General features: G+C 40.2%; 1 long non-coding RNA gene across 1 annotated transcript in view; it reads right to left on the reverse strand.

Moving 5' to 3' along the window:
- The window catches only part of LOC148672145 (uncharacterized), an 18,646-nt gene continuing 1,415 nt past the window's right edge, over nt 1–17,231 (reverse strand). Inside the window, exon 2 of the long non-coding RNA XR_015935678.1 lies at nt 1–726. This is a non-coding gene — a long non-coding RNA (uncharacterized LOC148672145). The remainder of the gene's footprint in view (nt 727–17,231) is intronic.

Genomic DNA, 17,231 nt, shown 5'->3' on the forward strand with positions numbered 1-17,231 from the left:
TCCTGGAAATTATTTAATTAATCTTTTCAGCATTGTGACGGTTACAGTAATTCAGAAATTTATCACAGCGACAGCTTCACAACCAGTTAGTAGCCGGAGACTTCCATCACTGAGGTGCTCCAGTCTTCACATCTCTGCGAAGTTGGTGGGGGGTGTACGGAGTGTGGAATAAATTGCTCTGATTAAATAACAAGTAAGAACATAGTCTAAAGATAAAACAAGATGTAACCCGATGTGTGCAGACGAAAGGACGAAAGCCGACAAGGAGAAATTGGTCTTGTGGGACTGAGAGGAACGAGGCCGGTGTGATAAATTAGGAGGTGTCAGGAGGACAGCGTACAATGGAGGAGAGTAAAATCGCCATAAAAGCGCAATGACTACACTGCTCTTCGTGATCCGACAGCCACCTCTGTAACAGGTCCCCGCACAGCCATCAAATCACTTTTCCCCAGAAGCGTGGCAGGAATACCAACCAGAGTCTTCAAGGTGGGTGGTCTCTTGGTATTCCTGAGCCGTCCATGCCGAAATCGTCTGGCTGGTCCAAGCCATGAGCCAGGAAGAGTTTCCTTTCCATTCAGAAGCTAGCCCAGCTCACTGCCTGCCCAGCTTTGCTGAACACTCCAGAAGAGAAGGGGCATTCACTGGGAGAGATTCAAAAGGGAACCACTGGACCGGATTTCTAAAAGCCTGAATCTGAGGGTTTGAGAAAGACATGTGGGCCCAGTCCTGGAATAGAGCACAAACGACAACAAGGTTAGCACTGGAAAAAGCAGGCTCACTCAGAGCCTGCTTGATCTCAGCTGAGCTTTAAACAAACTCATTACTTGCAATCCACAGCCCTTTCTGAGCCCCAACCTGTCAATTTGAATTTCAAGTCGTTTTACAGGGGAGCATGTTGGCAATGGCAGCCGGAGCCCAGGTAGCCATGTAGCTGTGCCTTACCAGCTACTGCTGCCTGCTGCAGCGAAAAAAAAAAAAAGAATAATTTCATGTAATTGCAGCCTTTTTATTTTTGTTCTGCCTGAGCAGTTAGAAGCCCGCCAGAGCGCCGCACGGTCGGTGACCTTTTGTGTTGACATGCTCTCGTGCTTTTTAGCGTTCCCAGTTAATCTTGCAAGTCAAAAGCTGGTCTATCTAATGGCAGCAGCTCCTGTGTCTGTCTGGAGCGGATTGATTACAAGCTGATAATGTTCTACACCCGCGAGAACTCTTTTCTCTTGTCCTGCACGCTTGCCTTCAGTGGTGTGCTCTGGGAGGTCTTCAGGTTTTTTTGTTCGTAATTGCTGCAGAGCAATATTCCTACTGTCAATCAGTTATGATTGAAGCTTACCATGTTGCTATTACCCTGATATACCTACAGCCTAGGGTAATAGCACTGTTAAAACAATAAAAGGTCACCGCAAAAGTCAAGAAAACCTCAATAATACATTATTGTGTAAACATATACAGTATAGCAAACCTGTGCAGTGAGGTAAATATTTACAATGCAGCATCCAAAAGTGAATTTCTGCAGTAACTGGCTAGGTCTTAGCTACATAACTGTAGGGACAAGAGTCTAGAAACAGGGCTCTGGGCTGTGCGTTTTAACATTGGTGATCAGTAGTGTTGTAAGTCCCACAACAAATAGCAAACGCACACAAACACATTCTGACTAGCCATAAGTTACAAGGGAAATGAAGAAGACATTCTTTGACATTTTCAGAGTGTGCATTTTTTCCAGTGTTTTTTTTTTACTCTTTATGAACAGCACACCCTGTTCTTTGTGCATATTTCATTGAAAAGAATTTAATGACAGATGCACGCTACAAAATGGGGAAAAAACAAAATCTGTTCAATTAAAATGTTTAATGGCTTTCCTCTTCCCTGTGTATAATCACACTTCAGAATTAAAATAAAAGCAACTTAATGGCAGCGGCGCTAAACGAAAAATAAAGTCATTTAGCTAATTGGGGGTGAGATGATGTCAACAAAAGCAACAAATTACCTCTTTTTATTAAGACTATGTCTGTGACACCAGAAGAAAGCAATTCAAAATTATAAATATGGTCAATGTAAGACTATGTACCATTATCTTTTAAAAAAAAGCTACAGACTAAAAGGCATACAGGAAGCCTGGGAGAGCGATGAGGATTGATCACTACTACAGACTTAATGAGCTCAAACTGCAAAAACAACAAGACAAAGAGAAACACTGATACACTGATATGTAGATGAATGAGCGCCGAAAGACAGGTTAGATATAGATTCAGACTCATGTACAGACAGATGTCAGACACTGAAAGGATTAATCATGACAATTATGGCTGGAGTCTGGGCTGTTTTGTGCACAGAGACTCCTAGACTCCCTGCCAAGGTAACTGCTGTCCAAGGAGACATCTATCAGCGCAATGAAGAAACAGGGCTCTGCTGTTTGTTAAATACTACACAAATGACCTAGAGCTACTTACCAAATAGGAAGGACACAAACTCTTTACATTCCCACCCTGTGCTTTGAGATGACAACATGCTGACATTCAATAGCTTCAGTCTGTCCTAAGCACAGGTTGATACAAAGGATGTGAGACACAGTTCTGGCAGCCTGGCCATAAGGACAAGGCATCCTAGCTGCTGCAAGGCCAGTGACGAAAGGGAGGGGAGCATACTAAAGAAAGGATGTTGAGAAACGCATGCATGCTATCCCGAATGTTAACGTGAACGCTTGAATGAATAACGCTCCACTTCCAAGAGCAACTGAGTGTTCAATAAATTAGAAAATGGACTGTATCACTTAGAAAACAAGACTAATTTCAGGGAAAGGATCCCAGGACTCAAATATGCAAAAGGACATGTCAGAAGAAAGAAAGCAAAGTATTGCTCATCTTTCTGGACCACAGTCACTGTTTTTTCAGTGCTTCAGCAATATCCTTGTTCTTCTGTGGAGAGATTCGAGTGGAGAGTGATAATGAAATCAGTCCACTGCTATACGCAAACTCAACATGCACTTTCTCAAGGAGAGAGACGGACGTGATTCAGGGCAGCAGTGTGGAGCAGCGTTTGGGGTTCTGGACCCTTGAACAAAGTAATTTACCCAAAGAATACACAGCTGTATAAATCGGTGCTATTGTACAGTATGGTGATTGGATAAAAGTATCAGCCAAATACAGTAGTTATTCTAATAAATAATATTTTGTCCATTTGTAAAGACAGTAAACAGGTACTGATGGTTTTTAACTTCATATATGCTCTACTATACTATACAGCAAAATGACCTTCTCTTATCAGGGAAGAGTGCCTTTGCAGAAACCATGTGTCATTCTTTATCAATACCTTAACGATTCCAATAAGCAGCTTTAAAATAGCCTCCAACAGTAACATAGGGTGGACAGTGTGTAAGCTTGTAGCCCAAGCCTGTGAACCAGGAAACCATAAACTGATGCTAGAAATTCCACTGCTCTGTTCTGGCCAAAGCAGAACCAAGAGACAATGTCAACACATTACTGTCATTTCCACCCCCAGGCTGCTTGCAGGCTGCAATGTGATGGGTGCACAGAAGGCTGCCACATTTATGAGTGGAATTTTAGATGCTTGCTTTGTTTAACTTACTGTGAAATTAACTTCGATGCATGCTATTTAAACGAGGGGTAAACCTTTTACAGCTTGTGGGCAATGTAAAACTAAATAAAAAAGCAAAAATAAGAAACTAAAAATAATGAAACCCATAAAGCCTTTTCCAAAATTGTTACAAGGAAAGAGGGGAGTGATACTGCAGAGAAACAGGGGACCGATAACCCCACTCATTTAAAGGGTCTAAAGGGTCCAAGACATTATCTAGGACCCCGGCTCTGCCTCTCGAGGGATCAACAAGGGATCACAAGGGATTGCTGGGTATTTTCAACCATGTACAACTTTAAACCTGAGAACAGGGGTTAATCCATTTCAGATGAGGCTTACTTGGAGCAATTCCCCATTCGCACGTGTCTCAGACACCTCGACCACCTGCCCAAGGCCCCGAGACCGGGAATCCCAGACAAGACGGTTGATCTTATCTCTGCTCTCTGCCGTTTCAGAGACACTGGAGCACAGGGCACTGAGCCTTGGCGCTGGGCAGCAGTGCTGTGAGGTTAACCTGAAGGCACAGGAAGCGATCGGATTCTTCTTCATGCTCCCACTTCTGTGGCAAGTTTCAAAACGGTTAAATTTGTCAAGGAAACTGTCGGCAGCTGCTTTTAAAACTTCAAAGCAGCCATTTATCCTCAAAGAAATCGCACGATCCGACTATTTTTATCTGAAGAGTGAGATGATCAAAGGGGTGCTTTAACATATCTTCAGCACAGTTACACTGTATTTGAATGCGTCCTGCGTGACGTGGCATTATCTCACTGCACAAGACTGCTGTTTTCATTGGGATTAATGTAGCGGCTCTTTGGACGGATTTCACGGAGATATCTGATCATTACATCAATGCCAAGGAGGAGAAAAATAATAAAACATTATGCTATGAACATTAGAATTTGACACTGATAGTGCACAATTAATCTTAGTGGTACTGTATGTCTCAATAGTACACCACTCAGTTTACAAGAACATATGGGATTTCACTAAGTGGATTGTCAAAGAAATAATTTGATAACGACTACAATGGCACCTTATTCCTTTCCTCAGCGTTTTAGTGATTTATTCATTCTTTTACATGTTACACATTTTTTTGCAACATACCGCTGAAAGCCCCAGCTTTTTCTAAATGTATGCCATTCAACAGGCACTACATACATGTACGGTACGTGGCTGTAGTAATGGTGGGAAAGGAAAGTCATCAAGGGGCAAAATAAAAAAATTACTTTCGGGAAGTACAGTATGTTTGAAGTATGGCAAGACATTTATTCAAACGAAAAGAGTAAAGAAACATCCAGAAAATGAAAAAGAAATGTATCACCAACAATTAAAAAGAAAATAATGTTGTCACACATTGAATTTCGTTAAACAGGCAAAAAGAACAACACCGATAAACTACTTACGTTGCAGAAAAGAAAACACAGAAACAAACTTTAGAGGAAGCCGAGTACATCCAAAAGCTGCTGACACTAACTGAACTAATAAATTAGACCTACACATTACAAGATTCACACAGGATCACCACAGCCAACAGCACTGAAATCAATACCTGAACTGAGGCAAAACGACCACGTGTGTCGTTAGGAGAGATAGTAACCTTGCAATTCAACTGAGACCATTTATTTTAATAACTCTCACTCGGTTATGTACGGCTGTTTGCACATCAGAAGGATGCCAAACAGTGAATTCACAAAAACACGGTACAGAGCATTTATTGCTATTGGATCAGACAAGCTGACAGAGCTTGCTTCACTGTCATTACTTACACTGTACAGTACAGTTGGGAATAATGTTGATGGTATGATGATCAGATTTTCTGTGTGGACCATAAATTGTTCCTTTAGAATAACTGAGAAGGTTGGATAATTTATTTAGAGGACAGCAATATAAATATTAATATAAAATATTATATACAGTTAGTATCACATCACCCAAGTAATGACTAGACTGTTTTCTTACACATCCATGAGCTATGGTTTGTGTTCAGCACTTAAATAGGGATACACCGTCTTTCTCAGACAGAAATGACTAAAACCCCTATGTCTTATCCGTCAGGTGTTTGGGGAGAAGGAAAATGTATCTTCTGAAACATGACTGTTATGAAAATGACTTACAGGCCACAGAAAAGTAAGATCTTGTGAAGAGAAGGACATAGGGTCCAAAATCCTGGTTCTGCAGTCTGGAATCTTGCTGAAAAACCCTTGCTCTCGAATTGGAGAGGAGGAATTGGAGGAACTAATGCTGAAACAACTGAACCTTTTTTGTCCTAATAGTCTTGTAACCTTTCTTGAGGTCTTATGGAGATCCAGTGTGTCTGCTTGTTTTCATTCTAATGATCTTAATTAGTTAATTACAGGATTAATGGGAATAGTTTTGACAGCTTCTCCCAACACTTCAGTTGTTGGTGCTTTGAAGCACCACAGAAAATCTGCAGACACAGCAACCGTTCTAAGACCAAAACTAGGCACCCCTGCACTTGAACGGACAGTACCAACATTTGGATTTCCCCAGATCTGATCTACAGTAACCTGAGTATAAGGATTAAGAAAGCAGAAATGGCAGAGTTAATTAGATTTCACCATGTCACAGATTCCATAGCTGCAGAGGCAGATGCACGTGAAATAAAGTCAATGCTCTCTTCTTACTGTACATGCATTGTGCAGACAAGCCAACCGATAACTTTCTAAATGAGATCTTACACTTTACAGAAACTAGTGAAATTCATCTTGGGATCATATAAAAGTGAATGGCACAGTCTATCCAATAAATGGAAAAACAGAAATAGAAATATCCACAGAAAATCATACCTAGCTAAGGAAGTCACAGCTCACTGAGACCTCAATGTTTCAGTCCAGGAGTATTTACCGTGCTGTTGTGAGCACACATGCACCGAATATTACTTTAGTTTTGGACCAAAATGTACTCCAACACTACAAAATTCTATAACCTCCACTAACTACACTCTGCATGGCAGGCAATATGAAGAGCTTTCCAAATCCCTAACAAGCTGGACATTTGCTTTTGCAGCAGCTGTTGATGAGGTTGTTGGGCGTAACGCATTTAGTTATTTTTGTCGAAAGGCAGATTCTTGCTGCAGCCTCGCTATCGCAGAAGAGGCAAACGCCATTAGTCCTAATGGGTTGCCACAGTTTCACAGCCACATGATGTTTGCTTCCATCTCACTGATGGGGGCATTTACACAAATTTGTTGTTGTTAAGCATGCTCATTAACAAATGTGACTTTGAAGCTGAGACATACTAAAATAACAACTACGCATCAGGCACAGATCTAAATGAGTGGCTAAGACTCATTGGAACAGGGATAAATCTTTCAGTTTAATCGACTGTTCCGTATTTACACACCACCTAATAAACCTAATTGCCTGTTATCACAATCACTCTGTCCATTCACTCAAGCTACTGCTGCACTGCATCCGCCTTCACCTGCTCATCTGTCCTCCTCCGAGAGAGACTACTGAGCTCTCGAGCACTAATAAGTGAGCACAAGACACCCCCCACCTGATCTCTTTGGGACCTAGCTCGCAGCAAATCCAGCATGTAACCCACATCCAATAACGTGAGAAACAAGAAGGAGATCCTTGACACAAAGAAGGAAAGATCCGCACGATCCCAGAAAACACACTGCCTCCTTTGCTTTTTTGAGGCAGTCCGCTTTAAAAGGAATGAGGCACTGAAGGGGTGCACTGCTTTAAACTGTGTGTTGTGTGCATGTACAGTATATAGTATGCATATCACTAAGTCCTCAAGTGGTAACAGTGTTTAACTGCACACGCAAACCTATACTGTATAAACGAGTGGAAAAGGACCAAGTGACTGAACCACAATATGAGGTTCATATTTGCAAACAATGTGCAACCCGGCATTTCAAGATGGCATGGGATACCGGCAATTTAAAGACACTGAATTAAGGTAATGAAATACAGTACAGAAAAAATTCCCAGAGGTTTTGAAAATTGTACCCTACTAGCAGGAAAGAAGGCCAAGACGCATTAAACATGGCTCTAAGATGAGTGCCTTTCTTGGCGACAAGCTTTCCTGAAGACTTTCTGTATGTTTCTAAAATTTTCTATGCCAGCTGTAATGGATATTTTCTCTCACTCCCATCTTACTCTGTCTGCAGGTAAGGATAACGTATTTTAAGAGCATGTCACAAATAGCTGCGGTATTAAACTTCAAGCTTTTGATTAAATGATGATAGAGGAAAAAAAACCCTTAAAATACACAGTCCTTGTATTAAAAACTGAATAAATAAACAGTACAGGATTATGCACTTGTAATCGCTCTACTCTCCCCACATACACAGTGCAGTTCTGTGCCAACATAACAATAAGACTCATGGACATTTCTAACATTGAGGTGGCTGTACTCTCAAAGCAGACTCCAGGATCCTCACAAAGCCTTCCAGAGCTGTGTCTTATGTAAATTCTGAATAATTAACAAGACTTGATTTAGAAAATCATAAATATTTTAGGAAAGAGGCTTCTCTTTTTGCAATTACCCAAGTTTCAAGTTAAACACAGAAAGAGAGGACAGGAGAGAGAGAAAGAGAAAGAGAACAAATATTGTCTCATCTGAATAAAGGAACCCATTTTGCTAATCCTTGCAGTTTTGTTTCAAGTTGTTCTGTCGCTGTGCGTGCCTGGCTTCTGATAACATAGCTTCAAACGAGGCAGGGTTTTCCAACTGCAAATACAGTATGTCAACTTGCTAGGGAGATAAGGGGGAGAGGGTTCGATTAAAAATTATACTCTCAAAATTAACATCCAGAATTATACAAAAGCGCTCCATTTTATTATTATAATAACCTAGACTGAGAAAATAAACAACACATGGAGAAAGTAATTGATCTGCATTTCACAGCAACAGATCAATTGCCACAGTTATTGCTTGAGGTGAGAGCAGCTGAAATACTGTAATGAAAGCCCCTTGATCATAGATACCCATTTACATGTCGATAAATTAGTGGTATGTTGACAAAACACTGTAATAATCAAACAGGAATTCAATTTCTCATTTTGATTCATTGGTTAATCTGGTAATATCAATTCATTCAAGCCAATAATTTTATGTGATATTAATCCCCCAGTACCCGTTTCGTCGTCTTATCTGTTAATGATAGTTACCTAAATAACAAGTAGTAATTTGCTCATTAAAACAATTTACATTCTGAGTTGAAGAAAAACGTTTTCTCTCATGATCCAGATGACCCCGTTTTGTTTATGCACAAGTATTTGTTCACTTGAAATTAATGTGTCTGCTTTTAAGCCTGTTTTAACAGTACAGAAATACTCTCCTCTTTTTCAGAAAGTTGTTATCATCTACTATAGCACCTGGGGCTGACTCATGTGTATGTACATACATACAGTAGGAGTACTTCTTGTTTATTAGTAGTGGGCATTTAGTCTTTGTCGCTGAGTAGCTCGTGTTACCTGTAAGCTAATCAGGCCCATTGTTTATCTACTGTATGACTCGTTTTAAGTAGTTACAGCATGTAGATTCAGCTATAGGCAAGAAACAAATAATTATACTGCAAGATTTGCTTTTGAGATTTAGAAGGGAACTGCAACCATGTTTTGTAAGTTCTACATTTGTATCTTTCGTTTGTACAGCTTTGTTTGTAAAACAAAGACAGTGCTATAACAAATTCTGTAACCCATCATCATGGAAAGCTTAAGGTTTTATGTTATATAAAATTATATGTACTAACTTCAAGTTTTCAAATGCACATTTTATTCTATAGCCTATGACTAATGAATGGTTCAATGTCAAATTTTAATGATGGTTACTCCAAAAATAAATGCATAAATACTGTATGATCTGCCTGCATTTATTTGTTTTCCCAGCATGTGTGTGTGGCGATGCGCTTGAAAGTCTACAGAAGGAATAACTCACAGTGCATGAGTTAATGTATTAAATCAAATACCTGAATACCAAAAAGATACATTGAAATAATAGCAAGGACTCCTTTACCTAAGCTCTAAATATATAATCTAAAGCAAAGCTTTAGTGAAAAAGAACACACATGTCAAAATAAACGAGATACACCTTGGGACTTGTTTTGTATCCATGTGCTAGTAAAGAATTGCACGCATGTATGTGCCTTACAGCATTATTTCATTAGCATGAAACGACACCCTCTGAGAATAAAGTAGCAAATGATCAATGTTCAGCTAAAACACAAAACTGTGTGATACAGGATTTCATTTTCATATTCTGTGCAGTGTGCCACAGGACTTCTACAGCACATAAGGAAAAATGATATTGTGCTCCTATTCTTCTCACTAAGGGTATTTATTGGAGACATGCTAACTTAAGTTACGATAAAAATGGGAAAGCATTAGATTTTAAATCATCAAAATGAATCTGCTGGCTAACTGCAGCATTTGAACATTTCTGTATAATAGTAATAGTACCTTTCTCTAAAATAAGAATGCTTGAAATGGACGGCAATATATCAACTCAAACATTACGTTTGGTTTGCCCCTAAAGAAAATGACACGTAGTATATAAACACTGCTCAATTCATATTTAATGCACCTCTGCACAAATGGAAGAATTGCCGGTTGCTTTTAGATGCCGATTCCAGTGCTGAGTTAATACACATGGTTATAAACATCTCCATACATTTCATTCCCTCTGATCTAAATTGCAAAACCTGCAGTAGAATGAAAGACATTTCTAATGCAGCTCACACGATCTGTCCGAAAAGCAAACAAAATCTAGAGCATTACAAGGTGACCTGCAGTCACCTGTGCTTCTTCGATTTTAGGAGTGCAGTTTAACTCTTCAGCTGTCACTCCCTTACTTTGAGGTCAATGCAACAAGAAAATGTAATGCATCACCTGCTATTTCATTGCATACAATTGAAAAAGAACAATACCGTTCTCAGTTAAATTTAACCTAAAAGTCATATGAAGTAATCTTTTTGGTCTGAAACAGTTTCACTGCTGCCGTTTGCCTTGTTTGACATGTCAGTATCAGTCCTCACTGCAGCCTCCTACACAGGCGGCCTAAAGCCAATTAATTAACTAATGCCCAATAAAGACAACAGCCATATCACCCTGCAAGGCACAACTGACAGCCCACTGAAGCTCAGCAGGTGTGGGCCTGAATGGGAGACCTTTTGGGAAAAACTAACGTTGCTGCTGGAAGTGGCATTAGTGGGGCCAGCAGGGGGCGCTCACCCTGTGGTCCATGTGGGTCCTAATGCCTCAGTAGAGTGACAGGGACACTCTGCTGTAAAGTGGCACCGTCCTTCAGATGAGATGTAAAACCGAGGTCCCGACTCACTGTGGTCATTAAAAATCCCAGGGTGTTTCTCGAAAAGAGTAGGGGTGTTACTCTGGTGTCCTGGCCGACTTTCTTTCATGGTTTTTACCAATCATGGCCTCCTAATAATCCCCAATTATGAACTGACTTCATCACTCTGTTCTCCTCCCACCTGATAGATGATGTACAGTGAGTGTACTGTGTGCTCTCTGGTAGCCATTGTATCATCCAGGTGGGGCTGCACATTGGTGAAAGTGAGTTCTTATTACCTGTAAAGCCCTTTGAGTGAAGTTGTACAGAATAGTGTAATAAACAATAAGTGTAAGGAATTCTTATTATTCACCTATGATCTATAAATGTGGTGGATATCATTAACGGTATAGCTGCCCAAACTTTTATATAAAAGAATGAATACATAAATATACTGACCAATAAGAACACACAAAAAATGTTTTTACACATGCAATTCGGGTTCTTAAAAAAAGGAATCAATTACACACCACTTGCAGAATGAGTAGATGTGTTTTGCTGCCTTTCAGCATTATTAATCAGGTTTGGTAAGCATGTGAAGAAATCGTTTGGAGACTTGCTCAGTGTCACCAGGAATAAGTCAAACTCGCCAGCACCTCATGTTTTATTCATGCTGAGCTCAGTCAACACTAATTAAGGCTTTTTTTAAGCTATTACCTTACACAGGATAACCCTGACATAGCTTGTTCATAACAGGCAACTGATTAACAAAGCCAAGTCCACATCCAGATTGCCTACTGTATATCGTTAAGCCTCATGGGAGTAACACGTTTTCCTTTCAAATTAAAAAGTAAAAAGTTTCTTTGGGGGAAAAAAGCAAGTGTGAATTTTTCAAGCAAGATGTTTCTAAGCACATTGCCAAATGTGAAAGACATTCATGAAGAGTGAGGCTTTCCTGCAGTTACTGGGGGGTGTGGTTAGCAGTGTGAATCTCAACAGATGGCCTGATGAGCTCATTTCGGGGGATATGTACAGTACAGTAGTCTTCCCATGTCTCCTGTGATCTCAGTCTCTGTTGCAGACTTTGGTTCTGCCACTAACCCCAACTGTTCATGTATTTCATACTTTACCATCTGATGTTAGAGAATCTTTGGAAAGTTATGACTGAGCTGCCTTATCTTTCCTTAGCACTAAACAAGCAGGTTGACAAAACTTATTCTGGTCTGATTTGACACTAGATCTCCTGTCAAACCCTGGGCCACTTGCATCAGATGATTTGTAAGAACAGATTGTCTACCGTCAGCCAAACAGGAGGAGCAAATGGCTTACTGGAGCTGTTAAGTCTGCACATCTGGGAAAAACAGTGCTGAAAGTTAGGCAACGGTACACTCCGCTCTGTGTGAGAAGATATCAGCAGAAATGAGGAATGAGAAGAGACATGTGGCTTCTCTTGTGGACTGCGAGACAAAGTGTGAAAATAGATTCAAAAATACTCCACATACTGTACCAGAGGAGCTTAACAGCCTGACAGACACAAGACAGCACAATGAACTGTCACAAGTCTCTGCTACAATGAACGCACTGGGGCAAAGAATACCAGCATATAGCTCTCTCTCCTTGATTCATTGCTCATCTTTTATTTGACCTCTTCAGCAGTGCAGCTGTGAGTCCAGATAATTTCGTCAGACTTCCACAAGTCTTTGCCTTGAAACCGTAAAAGAGGGATTATTCTATTACATCTCCCAGACCGACTCTTCAATAGCTGCAGAAAAACAAAAACGGCCAGTAAAGACAGCTTTATACGTCTACAAATGACTGACTGGCTGGCTGTTTGCGTTTTTGAGGTACAGCACAGCTTACAATGAATTATTTATGTCAGGCTAAACTGATGCTTGGATGATCATGTTCTTTTTCCTCTGTGCAAGTCCCTTTATAATTCTGGGTGGCAGACTCTTCAGTCAGCTTCCATTGGGCTGTGATGTATTGTATATGGCTGGAATCTAGGTCAGCTGTTATTTGTCAGACAGCAAGCTCTAGACTTTTATACACAGAGGGCTGCGAAGTACAATATGAATGGGACACATGAACGATAACTATCCGAGACCATAAAAAGAAAAAATCACTTAAAAAGTTGCCTATCGGACTCTAGGGCAATGACATCATTAATCAAAATCCTTTATAGGATACTTCTGAATTAATGTATGGGTGGCACAGAGCATGCAAGACTCATCAGTTAAAAAAAAAAAACTTTTCCGAATACTGCTTGGGAGAAGAAATGGTTGTTTGCAGACATCTGAGGTGAAAACAAATAGTTGTCCAAACAAAACGGAGTTCATGACCCCACCACACCACCATAAGAATGGCAGAGATGACATCACAACGGACAGCTGACCAGTTTCCAAGCAACCGTGCTCTGTCTGACAAATAGAGAAAGATTCTAGAATGAGCTACTGTAAGCATTTCACCCCCCATTCATGATCATGAATTCACAAGCATAAAAATAATTCACAGGCTATGTGCTCTTTTTTCAAATATACAGCATATTTTTCATTCCTATTGAGGGTTACATTTTTCCAAAGCAGAAAGTAAAGACAATGTTGTTTTTGTAAGCCTACATCTTCATCAAGTTGCAGATCTCTAGATGTTAGAGAAAGACCAACAGGTATAGTTCATCTCCTAACTCTGTGACCCAGTTTGAAGAACTCAACCGTATATTGTGAACCAGAATGATGAACTCTAACATCACTGGAAAATCGACCTGCCACTGCAGCAGGTATGTATGGAGATAGGCACTGAAACCTTTTCCAACAGCCTCAGCTTCATAAGACGTCAAACTGCATATTTTATTAATTGTTGCACAGGAACAAGTTGACGCAGCTGCCTACTTCAACTCTTATTAATTGTTACTGTATTTGATTTGTGTATTTTTGTTGTGCATTGTGCTGGCTCTCCATACACTTCAGAGGGCTGTCAGATTCACCTCAGAAGATCAGATAGGGGCGGTCAGTGTCTCTAGGACAAGGCACTGAGTTACATCATACAGGCTAAATGGAGTATCTCCCACCCTGGAGCGGAAACAATAAGTCAGCAGCAGCCCCACATCCGTATTCTCAGCAAACAAAAGGAGGTTGCCCTCAGACAAGAGATATAAGAGCATACGGACACTTACCACTAGATTCTTCAATAGCTTCTATCCACAAGCAGTGAGACTGGCGAACACATTGAGCCATCCCCCTCGGACCACACCTACACCATCACCATCTACCTCTTAATGATTTCTTATCTATTGCACATCTCCAGTCATTGTTTACACGTCTGTATTGTTTACATTCAAACTGTCTACATGTTTACTTGCACATTGTATATTGTTTGTTTGTACATTGTCTTGATGCACTGTTTGCACTTTGTCTTGTTTTACAATCGAGAGACTTTTTGTAAGTAAGAATTCCATTGTACCAGTACCGGTTACATATGGCAATAAAGTTCAAGTTCAAGTTCGAGGGAAAGCCAATCTCTCAAATGCAAAACGTGTTGCAGAGAAACAAGGCTGCAAAAGCAGAAGAGACTTCAGCTCTGAATAATAAAGTGGAAATGTCTACAAATGTGCACTGGCCTCACTGGAGTTGTTTGTGAAGACCATTTGAATGCAATTACCCTTTTCCACAAACCTGTTTAGTCAACTACTGGAAGAGGAGGTGATTTGATTATCCCCATGGCTCCTGGCAAAATATTTCTAAATTATAATACTTTAGAGCACAATGCATTGTATTATGTCTGGGACCTGATGTGGTCTATGCCTATATAATGCACAAGCAGACCTGTCAACAGCAAGCACAGAAAGGAAGATTTATAACATCCTGGTGTGAAAGCCCCAGGGGTGATACGTGACTCTTCTGAAATCAGCAGGTACACAAAAGTATATTCAAAACATATGGAATCACTACAACATGGCAGAAGTTATTTTTCTTCATATACTCATCAAGCACTTCATGAAAAAAACATGATTCTATTTCTTTGGAGACTCATGAAAAGCAGCAGGACTTTATGATAACTGTTTTGTTAAAGCATGTGAATAGCAGGTCTGATGTCTATGATTTCCATCTTCTTCTGGGCAAATGCACACTATCATCCAACTCCAGGTCATCAGCCTTGAAAGAGGTGCCAGTCCATTGCAGGACATACTCACTTACATCCCAGAAGTCAATTAACCTACCAGTATGTCTTTGGACTGTGGGAGGAAACTGGAGCACCCAGGGGAAACCCACTCAGACATGGGGTGAGCATACAAACTCCACGCAGACAGCAACCCAGGACAGGAAGTGATCCCAGTGTCCCAGCGCTGCCAGGCAGCAATGCTAATCACTGTACCATCGGTCCCTCCAAAAAATGCTCACTATAATAAACAAAATATAAGACCCCCCTCTTTGTCCTATGAGAACCCACCTTCACACTCATTGTAAACATTGCATTTACATTTTACTGAATTAATAGTACTTCCCATATGATACATTTCAATGCAGTAATTTATCATTATACAGTATATATCCTGTAAATACACAGCACATCCAAATAAACCTTTTGTTCTAACAGCAACAAAATCACAAATCTCATTGATCAGATATGACAGTATGTTATCTGGTGGGATGTTGTTCATTACCTATAATCTGTATACTTTATTTTTCTAAAACATCCATCCTACAGTAACTGCGTTTCTAACTGCTCTACCCAGCACAGAGTTTCAGGGGAGTCGGAGCCTGTCGCAGCAAGCAACAGGCGCAAGGCAGGATATACTAGTGGGAATGGGATTCCAGTCCTTCACAGACACACGCTCAAACAGGGCCAATTTTTCCCAGAAGCCAATGAACCTACCAGGGTGTCTTTGGACTGTGGGGCTGGAGCACCTGGAGGAAACCCACAAAGCACAAACACAGTGAGAACATACAAACTCCATGTACTGTAGATAGCACCCCAGATTTAGAACTGAACCCAGGGTCCCATCATAGAGAGGCAGCAATGCTAATCAATGTGCCACCATGCCTCCCTTTTGTCAAACAATACATGCAAAAATAAATCAATGATATTTTTTTCCATGTGGGGTGTAGTGAACAGTATTCAAATCCTAAGGGTGATTTATAGTTTCACAGGCCTAACCTTGTAATAAGGTACCTTTACAACCACCAGAGACATCAGAGCTTGATCATGCTGGGTGGATGGGCACCTGTCAGAAAAATCACAAACTTCTAAATCAGTGTTATCTTCCTGCAGGGAGGGTGGAAATCAAAACTAAAAATGAAACGTGTTCACCAACACACATACAGCAAAGCCCTGTCTATTAAAAGCCATTTGAAATGCTGCTGACCTTGAGTCTGAAGCTGAGCTTCTGAAAGGCAAAGGCTTTTTGAAGGGGCTTCAACAAGAGTAGGCTGAGCCTATTCACGTCCTGGAAAACTACACAAATGAATAAAGTAATTCAGAGACCTTATATTCCTTAGAATTCATGGCCTGCTATTCATTTGGAACATGACTGTTTTCTTCGGTGCTGCACGCCGTTCATAACTGTACAGCCAAGTGCGGGGGAGTGATTCAGTCTCAGCGGCAGAATATTTTACAGATTGAGTGGAATTTAGTGAGGGTGGCTAACAAAAAATAAAGTAAAATAAACAGCCTTGCTTTAAGTCAAGGGGCATTGAATCATTATGTACAGAATAACAGTGATCAAAATTACTTTTCTGAGGAGCCACAAAATCATGTTTCTATCTGGCCGTCTGCATTCTAATTTAGCTAAACTCACTTGAGGGTTAATATTAAACAAAACAGTATTCAACACCCTTCTAATTGTTTTTGTCAAGCGGCCTGAAAAGCTCACCAGCTACCAAATCATCAAATGGAGTCAGTCATCTTTACATGCATCCAATAATATTTCCACAAAATCTGTGAAAAATAAAAATTTGCCTTAAAGGCTATTGGTTAGGTTCATGCATGTACAGGATAGAACTTATATACATGGTACTGTACCTATAAGAAGGTAACTCAATGAATAGCTGAGTGCATGTTCACAAGTTGCTCCTAAGTAGATCAAATAAAATTAACTCATTATCTGTGTATAGTAAAACTCCACAGACTTGAACAACAACTAAAAATTGCCAGACAAAATAATTCAGTTTTAGAGTCTAAGGACTGATTCATACAAAACACTACCTACACATCACCTGTGCTTAGCTAGATATAACTAAAAAACACAACAGGCAGCTTTTAACCATGGACACTGCAGGACAGAAACATCATGATCCTCAATCATTTAATTAAGAATATTCTGCAGAACATTAATAAAATGCCTTTTCACACTACTGTGTGCTACATAGTGTACATGGGAGAGATAC

Source organism: Lepisosteus platostomus, chromosome 4, assembly GCF_059453375.1.
Source record: "Lepisosteus platostomus isolate fLepPlt1 chromosome 4, fLepPlt1.hap1, whole genome shotgun sequence".
Taxonomy (NCBI): Eukaryota; Metazoa; Chordata; class Actinopteri; order Semionotiformes; family Lepisosteidae; genus Lepisosteus; species Lepisosteus platostomus.